At 45.6% G+C, this 14,531-nt stretch overlaps 1 protein-coding gene across 3 annotated transcripts in view; it reads right to left on the bottom strand.

Annotated features, from left to right (window-relative positions):
- SLC16A3 (solute carrier family 16 member 3) overlaps positions 1-4,737 on the bottom strand; it is a 28,486-nt gene extending 23,749 nt beyond the window's left edge. For 2 of the 3 annotated variants that reach the window (XM_088663061.1, XM_088663059.1), the window contains exon 1: positions 4,538-4,647. The gene's annotated coding sequence lies outside the window, so the exon portion shown is untranslated. Of the gene's footprint in view, positions 1-4,537 lie in introns of all 3 variants that reach the window. The other variant, XM_035104314.3, reaches the window with a different exon arrangement.
- Positions 4,738-14,531: the final 9,794 nt, after the last annotated feature.

Genomic DNA, 14,531 nt, shown 5'->3' with positions numbered 1-14,531 from the left:
AGAGATTGTGGGGGAAGGAATATGTGTAGCCAGATCAATCCAGGTGTTTCAAGCAACAAGTACATTGTCACATGGTGCAGAACCTCAGATGCTTCCAGAAGAGTAAGCAATTACCAGGAGGGTGGGGGAATAGACAGAGATTCCTCCATATCTCAACATGAATTAATTAGACCTTGGAAGGCCAATTGGTAGACCACCCGTTCAAGATCTAGACCTGCAGCACATGAAACTGGAGAGTCATTCCCAGTGTCTGATTCTCCTCTGCCCCCACCCCAACTCCAAAATTCCTTCTCCTGGAAACTTGCCAAAGCCCAGCTGTAGGAATCATTCTAAGATTTCCCCACCCCCCAAAAAATTACTTTGATTCACTGCAATTAGAGGGGGAGTTGCAGTTAGCAATAACATTTGTTTTAACCTGCCCCAAGAGCTTGGGATAAGGTGGGATGTACATGGAATAAACTTATTAAATAATTAAGCAATGAATCATTAGTTCAACGTCATCCCAAGGAGATCACTTCTTCAATTAAAAGGTGGGTTTGAAATGTTCCATGGCACCTTTTGTTTTATCACATTGGTATAGTATAGTGAAATAAATTAATGGCATATATTTACAAACTGTATATCCTAATAGTGTCAGCAAATGAAATAAATACACAGACACACATGTTCTGGACCACTAAACCACCTGCAATGTAATGAATGGGGCTTGTGTGGCAAGGAAGGCAGCTAGGCTCCCTGGAGAGATAATCACTGCCAACACCCCTATGCCCATCAAGACTCCTCAGCTCTTAACTTGAGTATGAAATGCCAAAAGGCTTTTTTTTTTTTAAAAAAAAAAAAGCAATTTAGCACTTCATTCAACTGCTCTCCTTTCTTTCATGAGAAAGAGGAAGAGTAACCAATCATTGCAATGACTAAAACACATTACAATTATTTTTAAAAAAACACCCCGTACCATCTTTGAACTGTACGGGGTGTGTTTTATACTACATGCAGAATGGTGTGTTTTATGCTACATCATGATGATGATGATGATGATGATGATGATGCTTAACTACAAGGATTGCAATCTCAAAATTCAGCCTGAAACTGAAAACCAGGCAGTGTCCTCCTTGCTGGCTTCATGCATAATTGCCTCCAGGCTTTTCTGCTCCGGTGGACACATGGGTGGGTGGGGGGAGGCTGTTTCCTAGCAGTTGAGTGCACAGATCCATCAGATAGGCCAGAAAGCCATTATTTACGTTACTAGCTTTGCACTTTTTTTCATTTAAAGCATCCAAAAAAGAAAGCTGCTGTTTGCTACTGTGTGGGAGTCATCGTGACTATATATCCAACGTACTAAAAATCCATGCCTTCAGCTCTAGAGAGAAAGAATTCAGTCCCTCGTGCCTCAAACTGGCAATACTAAGGTCATTTAATACCTCCAATTAATTTCTCCCGTCCTACGAATCTTCATGCCAGATGAGTAAAGGCCCACATGTCCGTGATCACTCTGAGCTTACCGGATTGTGCCGCTTATGAAGCTCAAGTTACTCACGTGCACAAATGTTTGCATAGCATTGATCAGAGCTGAAGTCATAGGGAGAACCGAATACTCCCTGGGAGAAGATCTACTGATGGCGGTGTCATTTTACAGCCAGAGTAGAACTGCACTTTAGACGATGCCACAAGCTATGTAAGTCTACCTCTTGAGAATTTCCCCTCCAGAAAAAGCAGCCTGTGTTATATACTGTACAGGGCATGGAAGTTGGGGAACCACATTAACAGCCCCAAACCCAGCAGGTCCTAGCTACCTACTGGACCCTTCCTCATGCCATCAAACCACTTTGGTGGTTTGGCAAACTGCTTAGAGAATGTTTTGAGTATTAAAGCAGTATATAAATAAATGAAAAGCAAGAGCATGATTATTGCAGTACCAGCTTCATAACTGCTTCAGTGTAGTGTAATGGTTAAAATGTCGGACTGGGACCTCGGAGGCCAAGGTTCAAATCCCCATTCAGCCATCTGGGTGACCTTGGGCAGTCATAGTCTCACAATTTAGCTTACTTCACAGGGTTGTTGAGATGATATAAATAGGGAGGAAGAGAGCCATTTATGCCACACCACATTGAGCTCCTTGGAGGGAAGGGTGGATATAAATGTGATAAATAAATGATAAATATACAGCTTCACATTTTTACTGTCATTTTATTTAGCATAATTCTCCTTTCTATTATTATTTATTGCTATCGTTATAGTTGACAGAAAAGCTTAGTAAATTGTTGATCTAGAGTGTTTGTAAAGGGCTCAGAAATATGTTAGTTAACCCAAAGACCAAATCTGGCTTCATACTGGGTCCTCAGATTGCTGTTCCACAACCCCATCATAGTAAATACAGTATACACACTTATTTTGAAATCTAAATACCCTTCGCCACAGTGGGCTTTCCAAGTGAATGATGGAGGATGTAGCTGCAGCACTACCTAATTACTGTCATATGCAGCTTTAATAAAATCAATCTAATGCCAGAAAAGAAAAGAGCAGAAAAGAAAAGAGTACCAACAGATGTCAGACTTGATATTGCTTAATAGGAAAATGTCGCTGTCGCAATTCAAGACAAGAAGCAGTCAAACAGCACAGGCAGATATAAGCAACTTCGCCTTTGTGTTCTTTACAATTTTGTATTTTTTAAAATTAACATACCAAAGCAAAAAAAGCAGCAAAATAAGAAAGAAGTACAATCGTGCCCATATCATTTGTTTACAACATCTATGCCCAGGGAGACGCAGTATTTCAATTCCAAGCAAACGCCCTAGATCCGTCAAAAAACATTGGATTAAATTAGATCAGTAACTGGGCACTGGCCGGAGGAGCCAATCAGGGCTGAGATGGGCTGAGATTGATTCCTACAGATAAATGAAGTTTTAAGGGAATCATTTACCATAGCCGGGACTGTGTGTACAGTGTAAAAGCACCTTGGAATCCTATCGAAGGATGTGGAATGGATACTAGTGCAGGTGAGTGGAGGACCATCTAAACACCAGAACCACACACCAACCACAGCGCCATCTAGAACCAGAACTCCTTTTCAAATGGCACAGTTCAGGTTGGAAACAACAGCACAGAGGAGAGTACTCTGAGGGACAAAAGGGTCCTCACACAGCCCACCTGGATCATCTGGGAGTGGGAAAATGGGTTTCACGGTAAGCCTTCCAAGTCTCTTGCTGATTTGAGCAGGATAATCTCTGACACTAGAGATTAAATGTTACCCATCTCTTCCCGTTGCCCAGCCTCTCCCTTGATAAGCAGGCGCGCTCGCGGTTTGCTCCTTGTTTCCCAGCCCAGTTCCTTCCCTCCCTGTCATCCCTTCACGAGCGTTTAAATCCCTGTGACATTTAAGGAAACTGGATCTCGTTGGAGACCCACCCTCCCCTCCTCATCTCACGCGGTGCGCCCAGAAATCGAGTGCTCCTGTGACCCAGCCGAGCATCGTCACCAACTAGAGATCTATCTAGGCCTTGTTCTGGGGTGATTTGCTGATGTTTAGAAAAGCGCAAACACCTCTCAGCACCCTCCTCGGAGGAGAGCCGGACTCCTTGTGATGCCCCTGGCTCGGGCTCCGAGTCGGTCTCGCTGAAAGAGTGAGGGAGATGCGCTCAGGAAGAGAGAGGCGGATGGATTGATCGCCTGTTTTAAAAAGGCTGTCTAAAAGCCCCGATGAGACTGGCTTTCGCTTGGTCCCGACACAAGCATCTTTCCTGGGCAAATCTGACTTGGCCACGGAGCTCCTTGGATCAAGGATGCGCGAGAGAGAAATGAATGAACTTCTCCAGGAGGAGGAGAAGCCGGAGCCAGACCGCTCAGGATGGCCAGGACGCCTGGCGCTAGCAGGGGAGTCCTTGGGGATCATGAGGACCAACCTCTTAGAGCCGCGGTCACCGTGATAGGAGTCGGAGGGGGCGCTGGGAAAGCGCGATCGTGGAGATGCTGCTGCTGGGGAAATGAGGGCAACTGGACAATACGGTGCCCAAAGGGGCTATGCCTGAGTCTGTCCATGGGATGCGCCCCCGCCGTCGTGCAGACCTCCGGCTTTCACTTCCCCACCCTCCTGTTGCGCGCAGACAGCCGCCTACTTCTTCCCCTGCTCAGCTGGTCTCGCCGAGGCCGGGCTAGGAGCATCTTTGGGAGGCAGCCGCGAGAGAAGGGGCAGCGATGGGGCGCGGGGGACACGCACCAGCCCTGAGTCATGCACAGCTTCGTCAATGCAAAGCCCGCCAGGCGAGAGTCTCTCCGCCCGCCCGGCGCCTCCATCTCCCTCCGCAAGCGCTGGAGCGAAGGAGACCCGGCGCCGCTCCTTCCCAGCCTTAAGCCAGCCCTCGCCTCCGACCCGCCCAGATCCAAGCAGGTGCCGCCGAGCGGCAGACCCCGGCGGGCCAGGAGAGCGCGCGCACCGAGGTTGGCCCCCAAGCGCCACCTGCGAGAGCCCCTTCGGGCGACCTTCGCGCGCGCGCGCGCGCGCTCCTCAACAGCATCTCCCCGCCGCGCACAGCTCACTTACCTGGGTATCCCGGACCGCTGGGCTGGGCTGGGCGGCGGGTTCGGTGGCGCGGCTCCCTGCCGTCCTGGGGCGATGTAGCGCCTGTAGCTGAAGAACTGCGCAGCCAGCTCGGCTGCAGAGCGCGTCAGAGAGGCCGAGGGAGCCAAGCCAGGTCCAGGCTAGGCGGGTCCTAGCGCCTCCCACGGGCCGCTTTTTTCTCTGGGCTGCTCTCCGAAGGGGCGGGGGGCAGCGTGGTCGGTGGGAGCACGTGGGCGGCGACTCCTCTATCGAGGAGTTACGGCGGGTACCGGTAGAAGCGGACCGGGAAAGAGGAGCTGTGAGCAAGAAGACCTAGGGGCAACATGGCGAAAAAACAGAACTCGGTCTGGGAACTCAGGGAGCTGATAGGTGGGCAATGCGATCAGGATCAGAGGAGCAGTGGGCTTCATTAACGTGTGACCCTGAAATTCTGGATCCCGCCAAAGTTTTGTGCTGCGAACCTCGCATTTTGTGCCAAAACCCTTTACTGTACAGTGGTACCTCGGTTTATGAACACAATTGGTTCCGGAAGTCTGTTCATAAACTGAAGCGTTCATAAACTGAAGCGAACTTTCCCATTGAAAGTAATGGAAAGCGGATTAATCCGTTCCAGAAGGGTCCGCGGAGTACTCAACCTGAAGCGTACTTAATAGGTGTAATTGGTTCCGGAAGTCTGTTCATAAACTGAAGCGAATTTTCCCACTGAAAGTAATGGAAAGTGAACTAATCCGTTCCAGATGGGTCCGCGGCGTTCGTAAACTGAAAATTCATAAACCGAGGTTCCACTGTTCAAGTAAAGGGCCAAAAACCCAACCTCATCCTATTTGACTCCAAACCAGTGCCCAAATGCTCTGCTGGTTTTGTGCCGTCGCAAACCTCGCTTTCTGTGCCCCCCCCCTCAAACTGAGTAATTGACACTCAATCAGTGCATATAGACACGGATATGGCAATGCAGAAAGTGGAGAGGTGTATAAACACAGTGTTCTCGAAGCTACGAACATGAGTCTGACCAAACTGCGGGAGGCAGTGGAAGACAGGAGTGCCTGGCGTGCTCTGGTCCATGGGGTCACGAAGAGTCGGACACGACTAAATGACTAAACAACATGGTGATGCAGAAAGTGGAGAGGTGTATAAACACAGTGTATTAGCTACACCACAACCAGATTGGTTCAAAACCACAGCCAGAATGACCTTGACTGACAGAACTGGATTTGAACATTTAGGATATAACATTTAGGAAACATCTGAAGGCAGCCCTGTAGAGGGAAGCTTTTTAAGGTTTAATGGTTTGTTTTTTTAAAAGGTAAAGGTAAAGGACCCCTGACAGCTAGGTCCAGTCACAAACGACTCTGGGGTTGCAGTGCTCATCTCTCTTTACTGGCCAAGGGAACCGACATTTGTCTGCAGACAGTTTTTCTGGGTCATGTGGCCAGCATGACTAAGCCGCTTCTGGCGAAACCAGAGCAGCGCACTGAAATGCCATTTACTTTCCCGCTGGCGCGGTACCTATTTATCTACTTGCACTTTGACGTGCTTTCGAACTGCTAGGTTGGCAAGAGCTGGGACTGAGCAATGGGAGCTCACCCCATCGCAGGGATTCAAATTGCCAACCTTCCGATCGGCAAGCCCTAGGCTCAGTGGTTTAGACCACAGCGTTGTTATATATGCTGGAAGCCACCCAAAGTGGCTAGGGCAGCCCAGTCAGATGGATGGGGTACAAATAAATTATTATTATTATTATTATTATTAACTACAAGCCAGAAATGGAGCAGGCGAAGAACAGAAGGAGAGAAATCCAGATGGAATTCATTGTAACAATAGTAGGACCTTCTTGATTCAGGACCAGACCCAGCTCAAGTACTGGGGCAGTTTCAGTACCAGAAACTAAAGGGAGTCGTGCCTAGCTATCCACCACCAGGTTGCCTATATGCCAAAGGTAAGACAGTCAAAGTTCTCAAGTCAGCTTTTAGTCAAGAACTGAGCGGATTTCAGGTTTATCCAGGATGCTACCCAATTAATATGTCAGGGGATGCTACCCAATTAATATGTGAAGACCCAGAACTGTCCAGAATTAGGATTATGTACCTAGGACCCAGGATTCAGGGCAGAGAAATGAAAATACTCCTTCGTACACCACATAGTTTAAACTATAGAATTTGCTCCCACAAGAGACAGTGATGCTGGCCAGTAATATGGATGTCTTTAAAAGAGGATTAGCTGAGTTAATGGAGGATAAGGTTGCCAATTACTACAAGCTGTAATAATAGCTATGCTCAGTCTCTATAGTTGAAGGGCAGTAATGCTTCTGAATACCAGTTGCTGGAAACTGCAGGAGGGGAGAGTGTTGTTGTGCTCAGGTCTTGCTTGTGGGTTTCCCACAGGCATCTGCTTGGCCACTGTGAGAAAAGGATGCTGGTGCAGCAGCTCTTCTTACGTTCTTAAGACTAGTGAAAAACTTTCCCAGCAGTTTTAGACCAACAAATGTGATTTGCAGGGCATATACACAATGTAATGACATGATTTGGCCTATCCCTCCTACTCTAACTCCATAGTGGGCTCCTCTTTCCTTGAATTAAGGAGTTTTTGAACACCACCCACACAGGGAGGGGATGTTTCTCTTTACATTTGGCTTCCCTTTAGCTTCTTATTTGTCTGAAATCAAGTACCAATGAACTGTCCCTATTCTGTTGCACTTGCAAAAGCTTAGGGGGGCAGAATTCATCAGCCTTTAACCAACAACAGTAACTAATCAATAAAACCATAGGCCTATATCAAACCAAACCAAACATACTGATTGAAAGGGAAATTTGGAAGATTTTAGGACAGGCATTTACATTTTGTTGGCAGCTCTGGCGTCGCTGAGCATATCTGCGGACCATCAAGTCACTTGAAAGGCTTGGCATACTTTTTTGCAGCAAGAGACAGGAACATGCAGGAGGCATTAAAGAGGTTTCTTCCACTGACTGACTAGTATAATGAGGCATGGAATATTGCCCTGGTGGAGAAATTGGTGAATCAAGTGTCTGTCGCCGGAGGACCAAACTGAGACAGGCTAATTTTTTGAAACTTGGTACAGTTTTATTAGATTCATTAATGTTAGCGTCTCAGATCAAAGAGCACCACAGATGGAAAGATATGGAGGAACTTAATTTGCCTGATCGTTAGTGTCTTCAGGGTGTGTGTGAACAAGTGCAAGCATGCCCCAGTCTCTATGCAAGGTCAGATAGCCGCTTGTACAGTACAGTTCTCTTACTTGCCAGTCACATACATATTTGAATGATTTTTAGCTCATTTGTATGTTAACCAGAGTGTTTTGTAGTTACATATATATTTGCTGTTCATGGCTTGCTTTCCTTTTTCGCCCTTATTGCATACATGCATTTAATACGTTCATATGTCACCCTGAATTTCACACCTTGAACTAAATTCCAGGCCAGGGCTCTGTCCATTCCTCTTTCTACTAGGTTCCAGTACCATAGGTTCCTCTGCCAGCTTCCAGCCACTGTGTCCCTTTGCCCTCTTGTGTCACCCAAGGCTATTTTGGATGGCGGTGCTTGCTTTCCTCTCCTGTCACTGCTTATCTCTTAATAGGGCACTTGTGCATAGCAGTCCAGGATGCCTTTCTCCTCCCTCAGAGCTTTGCTGACATTTCTCTTGGCCAATCCAGCTAGTTCACATCCTCCCTCCACTGCTTCTGGCACCCAGAGAACTCCCCTACTTTTAGACCTCACTTTAAAAATTGTGCACCAAAAAACCAAGGGCATCATCACATCTCAGTCAAAATCCCCCTCAACAGACCCCTCCAGGGGCTAGCGTCCACAATCTGCTTTTAAAAATGTCAATTCCATCAGAATTCAATACCGCAGCATTATACATTAAATTGTGAAAAGTGCGACCTGCTGCTGTAGCTCTGTTGAGATATCTGTTCTTAACCGTTTTGAGCTTGAATAGGACAAAGAAAAAAAATGGCTCCTTTGTTCCAAGAAACCTACTGAATGGCTTCCCAGCCCCGTGTGGGTGAAGGGTGTCAGAAGTGGCGCTGAGTGGGCTGCTCTAAGGCCTGATAAGAATTTCCCTGGATCTTATGACACTTCTGCCTGAACTGTGACACACACACACACACACACACACACACACACACAAGCTTTAGCTCATAGAATTGTAGAATTGTAGAGTTGGAGGGGACCCTGAGGATCATCGTATCCAACCCCTTGCAATACAGGAATATGCACTTTTTCATTACTGTGTAATTATGTGCTCATTGTTGTTGTTGTTGTTTAGTCGTTTAGTCGTGTCCGACTCTTCGTGACTCCATGGACCAGAGCACGCCAGGCACTCCTGTCTTCCACTGCCTCCCGCAGTTTGGTCAAACTCATGTTCGTAGCTTCGAGAACACTGTCCAACCATCTCGTCCTCTGTCATCCCCTTCTCCTAGTGCCCTCAGTCTTTCCCAACATCAGGGTCTTTTCCAGGGAGTCTTCTCTTCTCATGAGGTGGCCAAAGTATTGGAGCCTCAGCTTCACGATCTGTCCTTCCAGTGAGCACTCAGGGCTGATCTCCTTCAGAATGGATAGGTTTGAATCCAGGTTCCTATGCAATATTTTTCTTTACAGCATCGGACTTTCCTTTCGCTTCCAGGCATATCCGCAACTGAGCGACCTTTCGGCTTTGGCCCAGCTGCTTCATCAGCTCTGAATCTACTTGTACTTGTCCTCCGTTCTCCCTCAGTAGCATGTTGGACGCCTTCCGACCTGAGGGGCTCATCTTCCAGCGTCATAACTTTTATATGCCTGTTGTCTTTGTCCATGGAGTTTTCTTGGCAGGCATCCTGGAGTGGCTTGCCAGTTCCTTCTCCAGGTGGATCACGTTTAGTCAAAACTCTCCACTATGACCTGTCCATCTTGGGTGGCCCTGCATGGCATAGCTCATAGCTTATCTGAGTTATTCAAGCCCCTTCGCCACGACAAGGCATTGATCCATGAAGGGGATGTGCACATTAATGACACATAATTCTCCATAATTCTCTTTTATTAAGATGGGTACAAATGGGGATAGGGAGACCATTTCAGCCTAAGGGCCACTCTCTCCTGTGGCCAGATTTCTAGGTTCCGCACATCACTGGTGGGAGGGGCTAGAGGGAAAGTGGGTGGAATGGCGCACATGCTGTGTACCCAGGGGCGGGGCTAGGTGCCTGTGGGTGCGCCGCCTGCTGCGAGCATCCCAGGGTGGCGGGGTGGCGATGTCACCCTCCCTCAAGGATGACACCTGGGATGGTGCGCACCCACCGCACCCTCCTTCCTCTGCCAGTGGGTGGAGCAACAGATAGAACTCTTATATTTTTTAAATATAGTAAATATAGGCTGATTTCTCTTTTTCTGTTTTCCACCCTTGCAGGAACTTCTGTGTACTTAAGGTTGGACACAGATCTGGGTAACAACTGGATTTAATATATGGGATCAACCATTTGTACATTTCTTCATCCCAGCAGTCCTGGGCTCAACCTGAAACCTGCATAGGAGCACCTAATGTTATGGTCCGTTCCCTCCTCCCATCTTCTTGACTAAATCCATATTCCATGGCTTCCAGATCCAAGAGCCTTTTTTCCTCACTGCCTCTCTCCTTGCTTTCTGTACTATCTCCCCTGATAGAGAGTTTTGAAGAACTCAAAAGCTTACGCAGTACTGTATTACGTGCCATTTTGGTTGTCTTAATAAAGGCACTGCTCTAATGTAGGCTTTGCAGTTTTTCTTATGGGCCAACATGGCTACTTTTGCTTTCTAATACAGTTCCCCACCCTTGGTGTAGATTTATCTAATATTAGAATCCTAAAATCATAGAATTGTAGAGTTGGAAGGGATCCCAAGGGTCATCTAGTCAACCCCCGTTGATTTAAAAATATATATGCCACCCTCCTGCCCCAACCAGTTCCTTCTACCAGTCATACTATTTCCATGGAGAGGTGGTTCTGCATCACAGCTCCTACTCAATAGTGTCCATAGCATTCATCCCTGCTCTGACAAAATTCCACCTTCTTTCTCCCCACCCCCAATAGAAACACACACACCAAAGCCATTTTGTGACCTCTTAAATGTTATTTTTCTAGGGGAGTGCTACCCAAATTAACATTACAAGTCTGGCGCAGCTGCCGTTGACTGAGGTTTCTCTGTAACTTCCGCTAGCAACTGTGGGTTCTTCTTTTCCTGTTCTGGAACACATAGCTGTCTACAATTTCTTTTAAATGATGTGTAAGTCTGTTGCAGCAATACCAACAAAGAGTCTTAAACATGAACACATGTGTTACGGCATAATAAGCTTTCATGAAGCAGAGTGCAGTTCATTCGATGCAGGGAGTGTTATCTTTAACTAACAAGTATATTTACATATCAGGATAGGGAGGGAGGGAGAGAGAAATGTACACCATGGAGTAAACTGTGAGGTCGAATGCAATGAAATATGTACGCAAGGTCGGTGACAATTCAATTAACAGCTTTTTATAAAGCGTTAATCCAGAGAATAAGATCATATATGGGTGGGGGAAATTGACCCTCCAGATGTTGCCAGACTCTAATTCTCATCAGCCCCAGATAGCATACCCAATGGTCAAGGGATTATGGTAGCTATCGTCCAGCAAGATATGTCGAGCCTGGGGATTCTCCATCCTTCCTCTACACCAGGCATGTCCAAAATCCATTTTGGGGGTCTAATCCGGCCCCTGTGGCAGTTTATTCCCTGGGGTAAAACCCTAATAAAAAGCTGAACAACTTCAATCCCCCCCCCAAAGCTCAACAAGTTTAATCCTAAAATAAAGCTTAACAATTCTGGGGTAAGATCGTAAAAAAGGGTCAACAAGTTCAATCCTAAAAAAAGGGTCAACGATGCATGTTCACTTCATCAAATCTGGCCCTCTTTGAAAAAAGTTTGGGCACCCCTGCTCTACATTAAGAGATAAGAGTCACCAAGAGAAATAAAATACCAATGAACATGACTGATTCCTCTCCCTACACTTGCTACAGTTCTACACAGGGTGAAAGGGAAACCACTAGCTAATAATATACTTTCCCTTCATCTGAAGAAAAGTTTTAGGGAGTATGATTTTAAAGTTATGTGTTGCTTAAAGAAGGGAATAGAATTGTACTGTTAGACTGAAATCCTGTACATATTGACAGACTTACCTGGGAATAAGGTCCATTGAGCCTAATTAGTCTTAGTTCTGAGTAGACATGCTCGGGACCCCCTATCAAGATAAAAACAACTGGGGATTCCTGGTTTGAGAAAGTTCTTGATGAAAATTGTTTAGACTTTTTATAACCACTACCACAATGAAGGAAGTTAGCAGTTAGGACAATGGATAGGAAAGTACCTTTCCTTTCAGTCGTGGCTGCATGTTGCAAGTGTGAAGGATGTGTTTGACCCTGTCAGAGCATAAATTAGCTCATGCATGTGAGTCATCATTACTACCCTGCAAGTACTCTTCTTTTGCAGTAAATCTGCTTCATGCTTATTTCACACTGTAGTTCTTAAGTTGATGGGTGGATGATACATTCAGCTTCCTAGCAGGCGATCAGACAACATGCCCTTTTGGTTCCTCCCTCTAGTTACACGATTATTTTCACACAAGCAAATAAATTTCAATAAATAAAATAATAATACTGTAATACTAATAATAATTTATTATTTATACCCCACCCATCTGACTGGGTTTCCCCAGCCACTCTGGGTGGCTTCCAACAGAAGTATTAAAATACAATAATTTATTAAACATTAAAAGCTTACCTAAACAGGGCTGCCTTCAGGTGTCCTCTAAAAGTCTGGTAGTTGATTTTCTCTTTGACATCTGGTGGGAGGGCGTTCCACAGGGCGGGTGCCACTACCGAGAAGCCCCTCTGCCTGGTTCCCTGTAACATGGCTTCTCGCAGCGAGGGAACCGCCAGAAGGCCCTCGGCGCTGAACCTCAGTGTCCGGGCAGAACGATGGAGGCGGAGACGCTCCTTCAAGACAACAAAGCTTGAGCTCCTGGAGGAGGAAAGGAATGCAGTGTTATTACCGGGAATTAATAAAGGTTCTGCAGCAATAACTTATTTAACTGCTATCTAAATAGCCTTCCACTAGTGAAGATATCTAATACTTAATGAGATGAGAAATGGAGAGATAAACACCACCCGTCTCATACCCATATCAGGCTCAAACCCATGGAACTGACTTCAATTCCCAGACTCTGCACAGTTCAGCAGCCCAAGAGGTCCCAAGGGAAGCATGTCAGAGTCACCTCAACCCTGGGCTAATTGGTGAGGCTGGCTTGCAGTTCCTAAGTGGGTTGCAGTTATTGATCAAGCAGAACAGCATTAAGAGGTTGGTCTGGGCGGGAGGGGAGGAAAAAGCCTTCATCCTAATTTAATTATGCTCCTTTAGCCTGTAGCCAATTTTACCAGTTGTGACATGTTTTAATGCCCAATAACCAGCCGGCTCCCGGATCTATCTATATCTGCCTGCCTCTCTGGTTATCTGGCTCAGCTGTTGTAGAGAAAGTCACACTTTAAAATCTTTGTTAGTTCTGGTAAGATTTGTTCTGTTTCAAAGCTATCCCCCATTCCTTTCCATTCCACATCATGACTCTGTTTGACAAATTTGCAGTCCAAATTATCTTCTAAAAGGTTGTGCCGATGCTATGTTATTGACAGAAACAGAAAGATTACGTGCACTCAGGAAGGCAGATATAGTAGCACAGTGCAAGCACCAGAGATGCAGAGCACGGCAAGATATTTGTGTTGACTCACTGTTTGAAAGTGACCTATTTAATTTGGTTCTGGCGGGTTGAGTTCAGTCAACTGGACACATGCAAATCGGCTAGAAAGAACTACAGGAAGTCTTATTCAGTTCTAATATGGCTTGACTGTAACTCGTTTATTTCTCTCTTCGTGGATTCTCAAACATATTCCTGATAAATGCATAAATGCATCTCTCTATACCTTTGCATTTACTGTATGATAGAGGCTGGCCTAGATTTACATTGGCTTCATTTTAGCACTGGTGTTTAGGGATCAGAGAAAAGAGAAATGATCGCATTGAAATAATTGTCTATAATAAATATAGAGCTCTTATATATTTTAGCTTTCCCATACCAAAGACAACATGCATGCCCGCCAAACTTCATACCGTGGCCTTCCAGATCTAAAATGTGTCCAGTTTGAGTTCAGCTGAGTTAACAAAGTGATCACCACCTTTTGCATTAGCTGTAGTTTCCAAACATGTTTTAAATTGTATTTATTTATTTATTTCAGGTAACAATAACAGGTAACAGAACAGGCATTTCATATTACAAGACACTTTCCATATCATGGGGTAGCCTTAAAAGAATGATTTTGTTGTTTAGTCATCTTAGTCGTGTTCAACTCTCTGTGACCCCATGAACCAGAGCATGCCTTGGAAACTCTCACTTTCTTCTCAAAGCTTCTCCTTTTTTATGGGTTTTTTGGCAAAATACTGGAGTGGTTTGCCAGTTCTTTCTCCAGGTGGATCACATTTAGTCTAAACTCTCGGCTATGACCTGTCCGTCTTGGGTGGCCCTGCATGGCATAGCTCATAGCTTCTTGGAGTTATTCAAGCCCCTTCACCACGACAAGGCATTGATCCATGAAGGGGAGAAGAATGATACAGTACAACGGTAAAAATATGAATGGCAGCCTGCATAAAATGCAGCCCAGTACAGCTTGCAATTCCAAGATCTACTTCACACTGGGATCTGTAACATATTGGCAATTATTATTTCTGTATATTTTTGCATGATATTATTGTTCACACCATGCTCACCAACAACAGAAAGTGAGGCTGTGTACACATTACCATTTACTCTGGCTTCACTGTATTCTTCCTACCGCTGGTGTTTGAAATTGCATAGCCAGGTTGTTAGCCACTATCCATATCTAGTTTCTTTAAAAAATACTGCTGCTTGATATGTTTCCCTCAAACTAGCTTCTAA

This window comes from Zootoca vivipara, chromosome 2, assembly GCF_965207765.1.
Source record: "Zootoca vivipara chromosome 2, rZooViv2.hap1.1, whole genome shotgun sequence".
Classification (NCBI taxonomy): domain Eukaryota; kingdom Metazoa; phylum Chordata; class Lepidosauria; order Squamata; family Lacertidae; genus Zootoca; species Zootoca vivipara.
Note: the sequence above shows the minus strand (reverse complement) of the source record. Positions and strands in the feature narration are given on the sequence as shown.